Source organism: Oreochromis aureus, linkage group 12 (genome assembly GCF_013358895.1).
Source record: "Oreochromis aureus strain Israel breed Guangdong linkage group 12, ZZ_aureus, whole genome shotgun sequence".
Taxonomy (NCBI): Eukaryota; Metazoa; Chordata; class Actinopteri; order Cichliformes; family Cichlidae; genus Oreochromis; species Oreochromis aureus.
In genome coordinates this window covers 387,314-402,599 of record NC_052953.1, presented here as the reverse complement: position 1 = coordinate 402,599, position 15,286 = coordinate 387,314, and positions in this window count along the sequence as shown.

The window sequence follows — 15,286 nt, the reverse complement described above, 5'->3', positions numbered from 1 at the left end:
TGCTTTGTTTCTAACCTTGGTAAGTGGTCTGTAGCCAGGAGAGGTGGGATTTCTGTGAAAGTCAAATTAAATGTGAATAGGTTTTGATAGTTATTGTATATAACAAGTGTAAACCGTTTTATTTGTAATTTTTTTTTTTTTTCCCTTTCTGAGAAGGCAGAATAATAAGAAAAGGCTAAAGTACGTCACAATATAATTAAGTTACATATTTCGATTACCAAATTATGGAAGCGTGAAGCTGCCACCCAGGCAAAAGAGAAAAATTCTGTTTACATTATACATGCTTCCCTTAGGCAGCATCATTAGAAGACATAGCATAAATTTTCACTGCTATGCAGATGACACGCAGCTCTATCTATCCATGAAGCCAGGTAACACACACCAATTAGTTAAACTGCAGGAATGTCTTAAAGACATAAAGACCTGGATGGCCGCTAACTTTCTGCTTCTTAATTCAGATCAAACTGAGGTTATTGTACTCGGCCCTGAAAATCTTAGAAATATGGTATCTAACCAGATTCTTACTCTGGATGGCATTACCTTGGCCTCCAGTAACACTGTGAGGAACCTTGGAGTCATTTTTGACCAGGACATGTCCTTCAATGCACATATTAAACAAATATGTAAGACTGCTTTCTTCCATTTGCGCAACATCTCTAAAATTAGAAATATCCTGTCTCAGAGTGATGCTGAAAAACTAGTTCATGCATTTATTACTTCCAGGCTGGACTACTGTAATTCTTTATTATCAGGATGTCCTAAAACTCCCTGAAAAGCCTTCAGCTGATCCAAAATGCTGCAGCAAGAGTCCTGACAGGGACTAGAAAGAGAGAGCAGATTTCTCCTGTTTTGGCTTCCTTCATTGGCTTCCTGTTAAATCCAGAATTGAATTCAAAATCCTGCTCCTCACATACAAGGTCTTAAATAATCAGGCCCCATCTTATCTTAATGACCTTGTAGTACCATATCACCCTATTAGAGCACTTTGCTCTCACACTGCAGGCCTACTTGTTGTTCCTAGAGTATTTAAAAGTAGAATGGGAGGCAGAGCCTTCAGTTTTCAGGCCCCTCTTCTGTGGAACCAGCTTCCAGTTTGGATTCAGGAGACAGACACTATCTCTACTTTCAAGATTAGGCTTCAAACTTTCCTTTTTGCTAAAGCATATAGTTAGGGCTGGACCAGGTGACCCTGAATCCTCCCTTAGTTATGCTGCAATAGGTGTAGGCTGCCGGAGATTGCCATGATGCATTGAGTTTTTCCTTTCCAGTCACCTTTCTCACTCACTATGTGTTAACAGACCTCTCTGCATCGAATCATATCTGTTATTAATCTCTGTCTCTCTTCCACAGCATGTCTTTATCCTGTTTTCCTTCTCTCACCCCAACCAGTCATGGCAGATGGCCCCGCCCCTCCCTGAGCCTGGTTCTGCTGGAGGTTTCTTCCTGTTAAAAGGGAGTTTTTCCTTCCCACTGTCGCCAAAGTGCTTGCTCATAGGGGGTCATATGATTGTTGGGTTTTTCTCTGTATTTATTATTGTGCGATCTACTGTACAATATAAAGCGCCTTGAGGTGACTGTTGTTGTGATTTGGTGCTATATAAATAAAATTGAATTGAAAAAAATAGAGCTATATCACGTTATAACGTCAAAAGTTTACTGTTCTAACATTATGCTTGTACGAATGTGATAATTATGTATATTGTAATAACGTGATATTATATTGTTCAAACGTGAAAAGTATATTGTATAAACATGATAGTATATTGTTAGAACAAACTTTTCACGTTATAACGTGATGTACTTATATTTCTCTTTTGCCTGGGTGGCAGCTCTACGTTTTCGTGCCAAATAAACGAGAATAATGTAATAATATATATGAGAAAAGGCACCTGCTAGCTTGATGATGGAGGCTTCGTAGACCGGCCACCCGCCTTGTGGCTTCTTGTCGCCACTCCACCAAATAAAGGTCCGTTTCCTCCATGCCGGCTTATTATTCCTCATTAAAATCTCGTATATGTTCAGTTGGCAGAATTGAGAATTTTACATCTTCCAACCACTTAATTAACGCGAACATAATCGGCTTGTTTCTTCCCGTCTCCTGTATCCGGCCGTTCCTCTCACTGTCGGAATTCGCGCCTCAGAGACTTCGGTTATTTTTAAAAAAAGAAAAGAGAGAAAGAAACGGCAACAACTAACTAGAAAGGGAAAATTTCAGAAGAAATTTTATGTGTGTCTATGCCGCTGGTAATCAGTGTAGTTTGCCATTCATACAGCTACAGAGAGCAAAACTCAGCAGAGCAGCCATTCTCCACCATGAATTATGATAAAAACAAACACCGCTCGCGCCTCACAGATGACAGCCCCGATTTGCAGACGCTGTGCACACAGGTTCATGAGCAGAAGTCCCATTGTACCACGGCAGACCCAACAATGTTTGCATGAACACGCTTTGAAGCATTATGTTATGGACCACTTTTCACACATGGTTGGTGTACCCACACAGGCAGCTGTAGCTTTTCAACTCATAGCCCAACACACACCCAAAAAACAGCCAAGAGAGCACAGACTTTACACCCGTGGGTCCACCTCCCCTGCAGCGGCACTGCAGACCACACCCCGACACACACATCAAACACATAAAATAAATATATATGCACTTTTGCATTCACTTTTTGTTTTTTGTTATTTTTACACAGTGTTCTGAATGATGAACAATGGTCTACAGCCAATCTTGTGTATTATTATACAAACTTTGGTTGTAAGATTCGGATAAGCATTTAATAAAAGCTAAATATTTTATATGAGAGTAAGAAAGAAAAGTATATCTTTATGTCCACCTTTCTCTGTTAATGCCCTACCTGGCCCCTGGCAAAAGCTTTGCTAGATCCGCCCCTGCACAGTTACCAGCTGTCAGCTACACAAAAAAGGAGCTTGGTGTTTACAGGGGTGCAGAATTATTAGGCAAATGAGTATTTTGTCCACATCATCCTCTTCATGCATGTTGTCTTACTCCAAGCTGTATAGGCTCGAAAGCCTACTACCAATTAAGCATATTAGGTGATGTGCATCTCTGTAATGAGAAGGGGTGTGGTCTAATGACATCAACACCCTATATCAGGTGTGCATAACTATTAGGCAACTTCCTTTCCTTTGGCAAAATGGGTCAAAAGAAGGACTTGACAGGCTCAGAAAAGTCAAAAATAGTGAGATATCTTGCAGAGGGATGCAGCAGTCTTAAAATTGCAAAGCTTCTGAAGCGTGATCACCGAACAATCAAGCGTTTCATTCAAAATAGTCAACAGGGTCGCAAGAAGCGTGTGGAAAAACCAAGGCGCAAAATAACTGCCCATGAACTGAGAAAAGTCAAGCGTGCAGCTGCCAAGATGCCACTTGCCACCAGTTTGGCCATATTTCAGAGCTGCAACATCACTGGAGTGCCCAAAAGCACAAGGTGTGCAATACTCAGAGACATGGCCAAGGTAAGAAAGGCTGAAAGACGACCACCACTGAACAAGACACACAAGCTGAAACGTCAAGACTGGGCCAAGAAATATCTCAAGACTGATTTTTCTAAGGTTTTATGGACTGATGAAATGAGAGTGAGTCTTGATGGGCCAGATGGATGGGCCCGTGGCTGGATTGGTAAAGGGCAGAGAGCTCCAGTCCGACTCAGGCGCCAGCAAGTTGGAGGTGGAGTACTGGTTTGGGCTGGTATCATCAAAGATGAGCTTGTGGGGCCTTTTCGGGTTGAGGATGGAGTCAAGCTCAACTCCCAGTCCTACTGCCAGTTTCTGGAAGACACCTTCAAGCAGTGGTACAGGAAGAAGTCTGCATCCTTCAAGAAAAACATGATTTTCATGCAGGACAATGCTCCATCACATGCGTCCAAGTACTCCACAGCGTGGCTGGCAAGAAAGGGTATAAAAGAAGAAAAACTAATGACATGGCCTCCTTGTTCACCTGATCTGAACCCCATTGAGAACCTGTGGTCCATCATCAAATGTGAGATTTACAAGGAGGAAAACAGTACACCTCTCTGAAGAGTGTCTGGGAGGCTGTGGTTGCTGCTGCACGCAATGTTGATGGTGAACAGATCAAAACACTGACAGAATCCATGGATGGCAGGCTTTTGAGTGTCCTTGCAAAGAAAGGTGGCTATATTGGTCGCTGATTGTTTTTTTTTTTTTTTGAATGTCAGAAATGTATATTTGTGAATGTGGAGATGTTATATTGGTTTCACTGGTAAAATAAATAATTGAAATGGGTATATATTTGTTTTTGTTAAGTTGCCTAATAATTATGCACAGTAATAGTCACCTGCACACACAGATATCCCCCTAAAATAGCTAAAACTAAAAACTACTTCCAAAACTTTCAGCTTTGATATTAATGAGTTTTTGGGTTCATTGAGAACATGGTTGTTGTTCAATAATAAAATTATTCCTCAAAAATACAACTTGCCTAATAATTCTGCACTCCCTGTATTTGTCTCTCAAAAATAGTTCATAACTTCCTTCAACTTATTCATGTCACCTAAAGAGTAAACCTGTTTCTCCATCACCAGTTCAGCTCTGATGATTCAGTAAGGACATCTGCCGTTTTTACAGCTGTGGCTCCAGCAAACATCAGCTGATACCAGAAATTAAAAGCAAATGAATTCTAACAACAGCTGATCAAGCTTAAACGTGCTGCTGTTGTTTTGCGCGATAAACAAACAAGAGAAAACGCCGATCATTGATCAGTTTCATGACTGAAGTTTCAACAGGCGAGAGAATGACAGGGAGGCTGTCATAAAGTTCAACATGCGCACACAGCTGTATAGAAACTCCGTCGTGCTAGCTAGAACGCAGTACGAGTTATTGTAAGTGATTGAAAAAGTCAACTGGCGAAAATAAACTCCACCTAAACTCGGTTTATATCTGACCGAAATAGAGTGCAGTTCATAACTTCTTACCTGAAATTCAGTTCACCTCACGCTCCTGCCTTCGCTTTCCCTGATCCACGATTGACCTCCGCGTTAGCAAACACGATCGCCTGCCTCGTATGTCTCATTCGCGGCATGTCCTTTCTGTCATACACCGGTGGATAGCTGCCCACTGTTGTAGCTCCGCGTTATAGCACCACCAAACAACTCAGTTATTTTTTCCACATCCAGCTGTAACTCCGATTCTATGCGAGCATTTGCGAGACCGGGAGCTGAAACGACAGAGAGAGTCCCTCGCTGTCCATTTGCAGCCAAGTCGCGGCAGCTAGCTAGGTAGCCGACTAGCTGTCAGGCAGGACCGACGTAGTCAGAGCACTGTCGCTAAATATGGGATGTCTTGATAAAACAAGCAGATATTTGAAGTTTACACACCTACATTCTCGCCTGAAAATATCTTAAAAGCTTATTTTGTGACCTAGAAACACGAATAAAAGACATATAAAATGAAGTGGTGGCCGCCATTGTTCACTCTGTAGAGGCGTGCTATGAATTGTGGGATATGGAGTTTTCAACACAAGGATAAATCTTTTCGGCTGTACTACTCCCGTATACCACTAGAGAGAGCCAAGACACCACAAATGAAGTCTGTTTATTTGGCGCCAAAAGATGAATTGGCCTAAATTTGCACTAAAATATTAATATTTAAAAAACTATAAAAGTTATAAACACCAAAAGTCATAACATAATAGTCCAGCTCCAGCCGCACAAAATGATCTAACATATGTAACCCTAATGTCAAAACTGTTTGGCAGAGGAGCGCGGGAAAATTTTCACTAAAATATTAATATTTAAAAAACTATACAATTCATAAACACCAAAAGTCATAGCACACCATTCCAGATCCGGCCGCAACAAAATGAGGTAACATATATGAAGCTTGTCTCAAAACTGTGGGGCGAGATTCGCTGCAAAATTTCAGGCGGAAACTGGAGAATAATAATAATAACTAGAAAAATTTGCATTTCCTGCGAAAATGCAGTGTGGATGCTGGAACGCTGAAGCTGTCTGCTGAAACTAGCTGAAAAAGCTGAAAAGTTGCAGAAATTGTAAAAACTTTGCAGAAGCAAAGGAACTTTGCTAAAATGTAGTAACTTAGCAGAACTGTAATATCTTAGAGGAAACATAATACTTGGCAGAAATAAAATAGCATAGCAGAACTTAGCAGAAACATTGTAACTTACCAGAAACATGATAACTTCTCAAAAATACAGGAATTTAGGAGAAATAGTATAAGATAACAGAAAGAATATATTTAGCCAAACATTCTTAAACATTACAGAAATACTATGATTTAGAAAAACAGTACAACATAGCAGAAATGCTGTGATTTACCAGAGACACTGTAATATACTATGAATATTGTAATTTTATATAAATACTATGTTTTAGCAAAAATACTCCAGTTTAGCACAAATATTATAATATAGCAGAAACACTATTCTATAGCAAAATGCTATATTTAGAAAGAAAAATATAATATAGTAGAAATACTATGATTTAGCAGAAATCCTACAATATAGCTTAATAACAATGATTTAGAACAGATAATATGATTGAGTAGAATAGTAATAACTTAAGTGAAAATATTGGAACGGTAAAATGATAAGCTGAATAAAAAGGAACATGGTTAAGTTCGCTCAAAACTAATTTTTGTTCATCTGTGAAAAAATAAAATAAAAATACATTTAGAAAAAAAAATAAGAACAGCCAACAGATACACAAAATCAAATATGGATACACAAATCACCAAATACACAGAAAATCAAATATGGATACACAAATGTACAGAGAGAGACAAACACACAGGGTCTATGCCAGTCAACCAGTCTGAATATATTATATTTTTATCCACCAATGAGATACTGCCCTAAAAAAGGTCTTTGTGTGTGTATGTATGTGTCTCTCTCTCTCTCTCTCTCTCTCTCTCACACACACACACACACACACACACACACACACAGAGGGAGAGAAAATCAAGTTTCTAGCTCAGTCAAGCAGCCTGGGAGCTGCTAAATTTAAATCCACCAATCAGAGGGCTGTGTACTTTTTCCGCCAAAACTGGTGCACCTGCTTACACACACACAGCACAGAGAGAGACAGGAATTGTGCTTTCTATTTTCCATAGTGAGGACTCCCCTCAAACAAACAGCCATAATTTCCTAACCGTAGGGGCTAGAACGGTCATTCTTACACCGTTTTGTTCAGAAGACATGGGGGAATCTTGAAATGTTGACCATTTAAAATAAAAATATGAAATATTAGAGCTATATGACATAGATGATTGGTTGGCTTAGAAGCCACGTAGAGCTGGGCGATATAAGATTTTTTCATATCACGATATGTTTTTTTCATTTCAGGCGATAACGATATATATCACGATATAAGCCAAATAACTATATTTGTAAGATTTAAATGTGCCGTTGCTCACAAGTAAAATGTGAAATAATTAGCAGCTTGTTTTAATTAAAATTTATTTCCCATAATAAGTTCAACAGGGCAGATGTACTTAAGGAACATGAGACTTCAGTTTCAGATAAATAAAGGCAAATATTGCAAACTACACAAAGGGCAGCCCTAAAGCGTTTAAGTTTCAAAATAGAACAAACAAAACAGACCACTAAATTGTCAATACCACTAAATTGTCAATTCCACTTAGAAACAAAATATTAATTCTAAAAATAAATCTTAGGTCGTTCTACAGAAGAACAGACAAAATTGACTAACTTTTGTCAATATCAAATAAACTGAGAACTAAAAGGAAATTCTCAATCTCTCCTTGTTGTATAGCTTAGCTTTTCAAACAGTTTTAACAGTTACTTTAGTCTGACAAAAGCCACATGACGAATTAGCGCTTTCAGTCAGAGATTGAGCATGCACCGCTTTATTGTATTTCCAGACTTGCTTTCGGCACAATTTACAGTGCGCGCTACTCTGTTTTTTGTCAGACTTGAAATAGCCGAAATACCTTCACACTACGGAACTTCTGTGGCCCTTCCGTTTGACAAGCTCTCTGGGATTGGAACCATCATCTGTTTTTTCTTCGGTAACCTTCGCTCAGGCTCTCGGTTGATTTTTCTCTAGTCGGCAAACTCCTTTCCTTCATTACCTGGGCTGCACGGCTGCAAAAACAAATACACATGTGCGCCTTGAGGCTTGTGCTGTACATAACAACTCACCTGAAGTGACGCTGAGGCGGTGATTGGTTCGGCTCTGCGCTACTTAATTTGGATTGGCTGTTCTTTTTTTTCTTTTTTTAAGAGGACAAGAGAGATGAGGCCTATCGCAATAGTTTAATTTTTCTATTGAGAAAAAGTTATTTCGCAATACATATCGTTATCGTTTTATCGCCCAGCTCTAAAGCCACGAAGGTCCCAATGTGCAAATTTTAATATTACAGTCCTTACAGAGGACTGACTCCCTGGGGACCTGGCAGAAATATATAGAAATACAATGATTACCCAGAAATACTGCATTTAGTAGAAATACTATGTTTTAGCACAAATACTATAAAATGGCAGAAATACTATAATTAAGCAGAAATATTATATTAAGTACAAATCCTATAAAATAGCAGAAATAGTATGATTTAGCACAAATGCTGTATTTAGCACAAATCTTATAAAATAGCAGAAATAGTATGATTTAGCAGAAATGCTGTATTTAGCACAAATACTGAAAAGCAGCAGAAATGCTATGACTTAGCACAATAGTAATAAATTGGAAAAGCAAAATGAACAGCTGAAAAAAGTCCCACAATCACAAATATGGACACATATGGAAACACACAAGCACAGAGAGACACACAGGATCAAATTCAGTCAACCAGTCTAAATATATTGAATTTAAATCACACAATAAGATGCTCCCATAAAAACTCTCTCTCGCCCTCTCTTTCTCTCTCTCTCTGTCACACACACACACACACACACACACACACACACACACACACACACACACACACAAACAGGGAGAGAAAATCAAGTTTCTAGGTCAGTCAAGCAGCCTGGGAGCTGCTAAATTTGAATCCACCAATCAGAGAGGCTGTGTACTTTTTCCAGCCAAAACAGGTGCACCTGTTTTTACACACACGCAGCACAGAGAAAGGATTTGTGCTGTCTATTTTTCATAGTCAGGATTCCCCTCAAACAAATGGCTATAATTTCCTAACCGTAGGGGCTAGAACAGTCATTCTTACACCGTTTTGTTCAGAAGAGATGGGGGAATCTTACAGTGTGGACAATTTATCATTAAAATATGAATTATTGAAGATATTTGACTTCTAATGCACCATAACTGAGTAGAGGCAAAGCGAAAACTGCCTTGACTTGCCCTCAAACAACGCTTTCTAACTCTAAATCTATTTGGAGTATAGATATCATTCTTTCACCGTAAGTGACAGCAGGCTTTGGTGAACAGTCATGGAAATTTTCAGGTCTCTGTGGAAATCTATCAAAAAGATATGACGAGAGAAAAAGTGCCTCATTTCTAGAGTTTGAAATCTGAAGAAATCTGAGCGAGGGACAAATTTCCTACCCTCAAACAAACCCAATTCATGGCCAAATGGTAATAGATGAAAAAAATTCTTGAATTGTGAGCGTCAGGAGTGTCTGAAGATATATTGGCACAAGCCTCATGTCTTAACTTCGCTTCGTTCGGGAGATATGACGATTCGAAAATGCCTATCATTACAGAAATCAAGCGGTGATTTTAAACGAACTCTCCATTGACTTTCTATGGGGATTTTGGGACTTTGTGTTGCTCTGAGGAGATTTGCCAAAGTTCTATAAATCCCACAACAATGATAGTGACATTTTCTGAAAGCCAGCAAAAATACCTACGTTTTGATGTATAATTTGTGTGGGTTGAGTGAAAATTGAGCGAGTAGCAAGAAGTTGTTCGGACATGAAGAGAAGATTGAAAAAGGAAGAGTGGCTCACTTAGAACCAACTGCATAGCAACCATAACAACGCATGTATTTTCTGAAAAATCAGAAAAATGAATCTCAGAACTTAAAGAGGGATAAGATGAAAATGGTAACAGATATGAAAAAGCTGAATCAGACAGGAATAGCCCAATAATTTGTGAACATTTTAAAGTTTAAATGGTTGTTCTAGGTGAAAGTATGAGGAAGTAGTTAAGTTTCAAAAACAAGCAAGTTTTAGCAGAATTTTGGAAGTTTTCCATTCATTTCAATGGGACAAAAATTGCATAAAAAGCTTAATATTTTAAAAAGTATAACAGCAAAAATACCAAAAGTCATAGCACACTTTAGCAGAAATAGCAGAATAGTTTAAAATTTGAACGGTGAAAATAGCACAAAAATTGTTGAAGTAGTTAAACAGCAAAAAAAGCGTCGGAAGCAACTTGAAGAATAACTAGAAAAATTTGCATTTCCTGCGAAAATGCTGTGTGGATGCCTTAACGCGCTGAAGCTGTCTGCTGAAAATGACTGAAAAAGATGAAAAGCTGCAAAAATTGTATGGCAGTAAAGAAACTGAAAAATTATGCTGAAAACAAGTGAAAAACAGAAACTTTTGCTGAAAAGAGGTGGAAAGGCAATGATTCTGCTTAAAAGGGGTAAAGAAGTTCAAATTTGTACTGAAAAGAGGAGAGGTGAAAAGGTTTCTTCTGAAATGAGCAGAAGATACTGAGATTTGTACTGATAAGAGGTGAAAGGCTGAAAATTCTGCTTAAAATAGGTGAATCAGCAGAATTTCTACTAAAAAGAGGTAAAGAAGTAGTTGCACTGAAAAAATGTGAATCAGCAGAATGTCTGCTGAAAAAGAGATTTCTGTTGAAAACACCTGAAAAATCTGGAATTTGTGCTGAAAAGGGGTGAAAAAACTCACAATTCTGCTGAAACGGGGTGAAGAAGAGATGTTTGGCTGTTGAGAAGAGTTAAATAAGTTGAACTGACAAATGTGATGATATGGCACAAATACTATGATTGGGTACAAATACTATAATTTGGCACAAGTACTATGATTTAGTACAAATACTGTGATTTGGCAGAAATAGTATGACTTGGCAATAATACTGTGTTTTAGCACAACTACTGAGATTTGATTGAAATACTATGATTTAGAAAAGATATTATGACTTTGTACAAATACAATGTTTTGGCACAAATAATATGATTTGGTTCAGATGCTATGATTTGAAACAAATACTATGATTTGGGAGAAATACTATTATTTAGTTGAAATACTATGATTTTCCACATAACAGATATATGATGATTTTGCAGACATTCTGGTTTTACACAAATACTATAATGTGGCAGAAATACTATGTTTTAGCACAAATACTATGATTTGCTATAAATACTATGATTTGGCACATATACTGTATTCAGCAGATATACCATAACAAAATAGAGAGTCTACGACTTAGTAATAATACTATAACATAATAGATATACTATGATTTTGCAGACAGTCTATGTTTTTGCACAACTAGCACAATGTGGCAGAAATACTATGATTTGGCACAAATACTATGTTTCAGTACAAATACTATGATTTGGCAATAATACTGCGTTTCAGCACAGCTACTGAGATTTGATTGAAATACTATGATTTAGAAGAAATACTATGACTTCGTACAAATACTACTATGTTTTGGTTCGAATACTATGATTTGCAAAGAATACTATGATTTGGCACAAGTACCATGATTTAGTACAAATACTACGAATTGGCAGAAATACTGTGACTTACTAGTAATACTTTAACATAACAGATATACTGTGATTTAGCAGACATAGTATGTTTTGCACATATACTACGATTTTGCTCAAATACTATGAAATTGCAGTAATACTATGATTTTGAAGGAATACCATGATTAGGTAGAAATACTATGCCTTAGTAGTAATACTATGACATAACAGATATACTGTGATTTAACAGACAATATGTTTTTGCACGAATACTACGATTTCGCTCAAATACTATGAAATTGCAGTAATACTATGATTTTGAAGGAATACCATGATTAGGTAGAAATACTATGCCTTAGTAGTAATACTATGACATAACAGATATACTGTGATTTTGCAGACATAGTATGTTTTTGCAGAAATACTACAATTTGGCAAGAAATACTATGTTTGGACACAAATACTATGATTTGCTATAAATACTATGATTTGGCACATATACTATAGTCAGCAGATATACTATAACATAACAGAAATTCTACGACTTAGTAGTAATATTATAACATAACAGAAATTTTAATTGGGCACAAATAACATGATCTGGCACAAATACCATGATTTGGCAAAAAAATACCATGATTTGGCACAAATACAATGATATGGTAGAAATACTATGATTGGGTACAAATACTATGATTTGGCACAAGTACTATGACTTAGTACAAATACTATGATTTAGCAGAAATACTATGTTTTAACATAAATAATATATTTTGACAGAAATTTCTGCTAAAAGGTACTATTTCTGCTTTTTAGCAGAAATACTGCAATTTTGCATAAATACTATGATTTGGGATAAATACTATGATTTGGCAGATATACTATATTCAGCACATATACTATAACATAACAGAAATACCTCCACCTACTAGTAATACTATAACATATCAGAAATGTCATGATTTGACACAAAAACCATGATTTGGCACAAATACCATGATTTGGCAAAAATACTATGATTACCCAGAATTACTATGATTGAGCAGAAGTACTAAGATGTAGTAGAAGTACTTTGATTTAGCAGAAATACTATTATGGAGGAGTAATACTTTAACATGGGAGAAATATTGATACACACACACATACACAGAGCCTAAAGGGAACAGTGGCTGTTAAGAGTCTGGGCTTGGTATATCTAGGTCAGTTAAATTGGCTGCACCTGCTGTAATCAGCCCTTACACACACAGACACAGAGAGAAGTATGAGTCTTCTTCAGTGTATTTCTCACATTAAGGACTCCCCTGAACAAATGGCCATAATTTCCTAACCGTGAGGGCTAGAACGCTCATTCTGACACCGTTTTGTTCAGAAGAGATGGGGAATCTACAGGTCTTCATAATTCAGAGATAAAATATAAATTATTGAAGATATATGACTTGTAATACACTGTAACTGAGTAGAGGCAAAGCAAAACTGCCTTGACTTGCCCTCAAACAACGTTTTGTAACTCTAAATCTATATGGAGCATCAAAATCATTCTTTCACCGTAAGAAACAGCAGGCTTTGGTGAACAGTCATGGAAATTTTCAGGTCTCTGTGGAAATCCATCAAAAAGATATGACGAGAGAAAAAAGTGCCGCTTTTCCAGAGTTTGAAATCTGAACAGATCTGAGCGAATGATGAATTTCCTACCCTCAAACAAGTGTAACTCATTCCAGAACGGTAATAGGTGAGAAAAAACTTCTTGAATTGTGAGCATCAGGAGTGTCTGAAGATATATTTGCACAAGCCTCATGTCTCAACTTTGTTTCGTTAAGGAGATATGACGATTTGAAAATGCCTCTCATTAGAGAATTCCAGCGCTGATTTTGAAGAAACTCTCCATTGAGTTTCTATGGAGAGTTTTCAGACTTTATGTTACTCTAAGGAGATTTGCAAAACATCTATAAGTCCCACAAGAATGATAGTGACATTTCCTGAAAGCCAGCAAAAATACCTACGTTTTGATGTATAATTTGTGGGGGTTGAGTGCAAATTGAGCCAGTAGCAAGAAGTTGTTTAGACATGAAGAGAAAATTCAGAAAGGACCAGCCCTCACTCTGACTTAATTGCATAGCAACCATAGCAACGCATGTATTTTGTGAAAAATCACAATGTTGCAACTGAAAACTTAAAGAGGTATAAAATTAAAACGGTAGAAGATCTGAAAAAGCTGAATCAGACAGGAATAGCCCAATAATCTGAGAACATTTTAAAGTTTGAATGGAGTTTCTAGGTGAAAGTATGACAAAGTAGTTAAGTTTAAAAAACAAGCAAGTTTTAGCAGAATTTCTGAAGATTTCCATTCATTTCAATGGGACAAATTAAAGGAAAAAAGTGTAATATTTTAAAAAGTATAATAGTAATAAACACCAAAAGTCATAGCCTACGTCAGCAGAAAGAGCAGAACAGTATAGAGTTTGAACGGTGAAAATCGGCTGAAAACTGAAGCAGTAGTTAAGCGGCAAAAAAAGCGTCTGGAAGCAACCAGAATAAAGTATAATAAAGAATAAAGAGAAACAGGAACTCAATAGTGTGGAAGCCCTTTTAGGGCATCCACACAACTAAAAATTGCATTTCCTGCGAAAATGCTGTGTGGATGCCTTGACGCTGAAGCTGTCTGCTGAAAAGCTGAAAAAGATGAAAAGTTGCAAAAGTTGTTGTGGAGAGACGGGCAATTCTGCTGAAATGAGCAGAAGCTGCTGAGAATTGTGCTGATAACAGGTGAAAAGGCTGAAAGTTTTGCAGAAACGAGGTGGATCAGCAGAATTTCTGCAGAAAAGAGGCAAAGAAGCAGAAACTTGCGCTGAAAAGAGATGAATCAGCAGAGTTTCTGCTGAAAAGAGTTTTTTTTTTGAAAACAGCCAAAAAGCTGGAATTTGTGCTGAAAAGGGTGAAAAAAATGAAAATTTTGCTGAAAAGGGTGAAGAAGCTAAAGTATACCAAATCAAAGTATTTGTGCCAAAACATAGTGTTTCTGCCATATTGTGGTACTACTACATTACAACATGAATACGGATTAAAGATGAAAAACTGGCAACAAATTCTTCTCCACTACAAACCAGTCTGATACCACTTCTTTGCAGTGTTCACGTTTACTAAGGCACTACCCAAAAGGCACCAAAGAGGGCACTCCAACACAACAGATGACCTATGTACACTGCGAAATGAGAAAAAGGGTGAAAAGAAAGTATGCAACAAAAGTTCCTTTGTGCAGTAAAACAGTCAGCCTCCTTGAATACATTACAACATGAATAAAAGGCACCACAAGAAATACCTGTGATTTATGCACTTAGTAATAGCCTCCACAACAGATGAATTACACTGATGCATAAATACAGATATACTAGTAATACTATAACATACAGATATACTGTGATGTTGCAGACATAGTATGTTTTTGCACTACTCATTTGTAGTGAAAAAAAATAGCAATATAAATTACAGGTCTGTGATAGTGTATAAATTTGTAGTGAAAAAAATGTTGACCAAGGTGGGATTGAACCCACGACCTTTGAGCTGCAGAGCCATGTCATTACTGATTGCGCCACCTGGCAAGAGGGCAGGAGGCTGAAAACAAAGAGATCAGCAATCAGAAATAG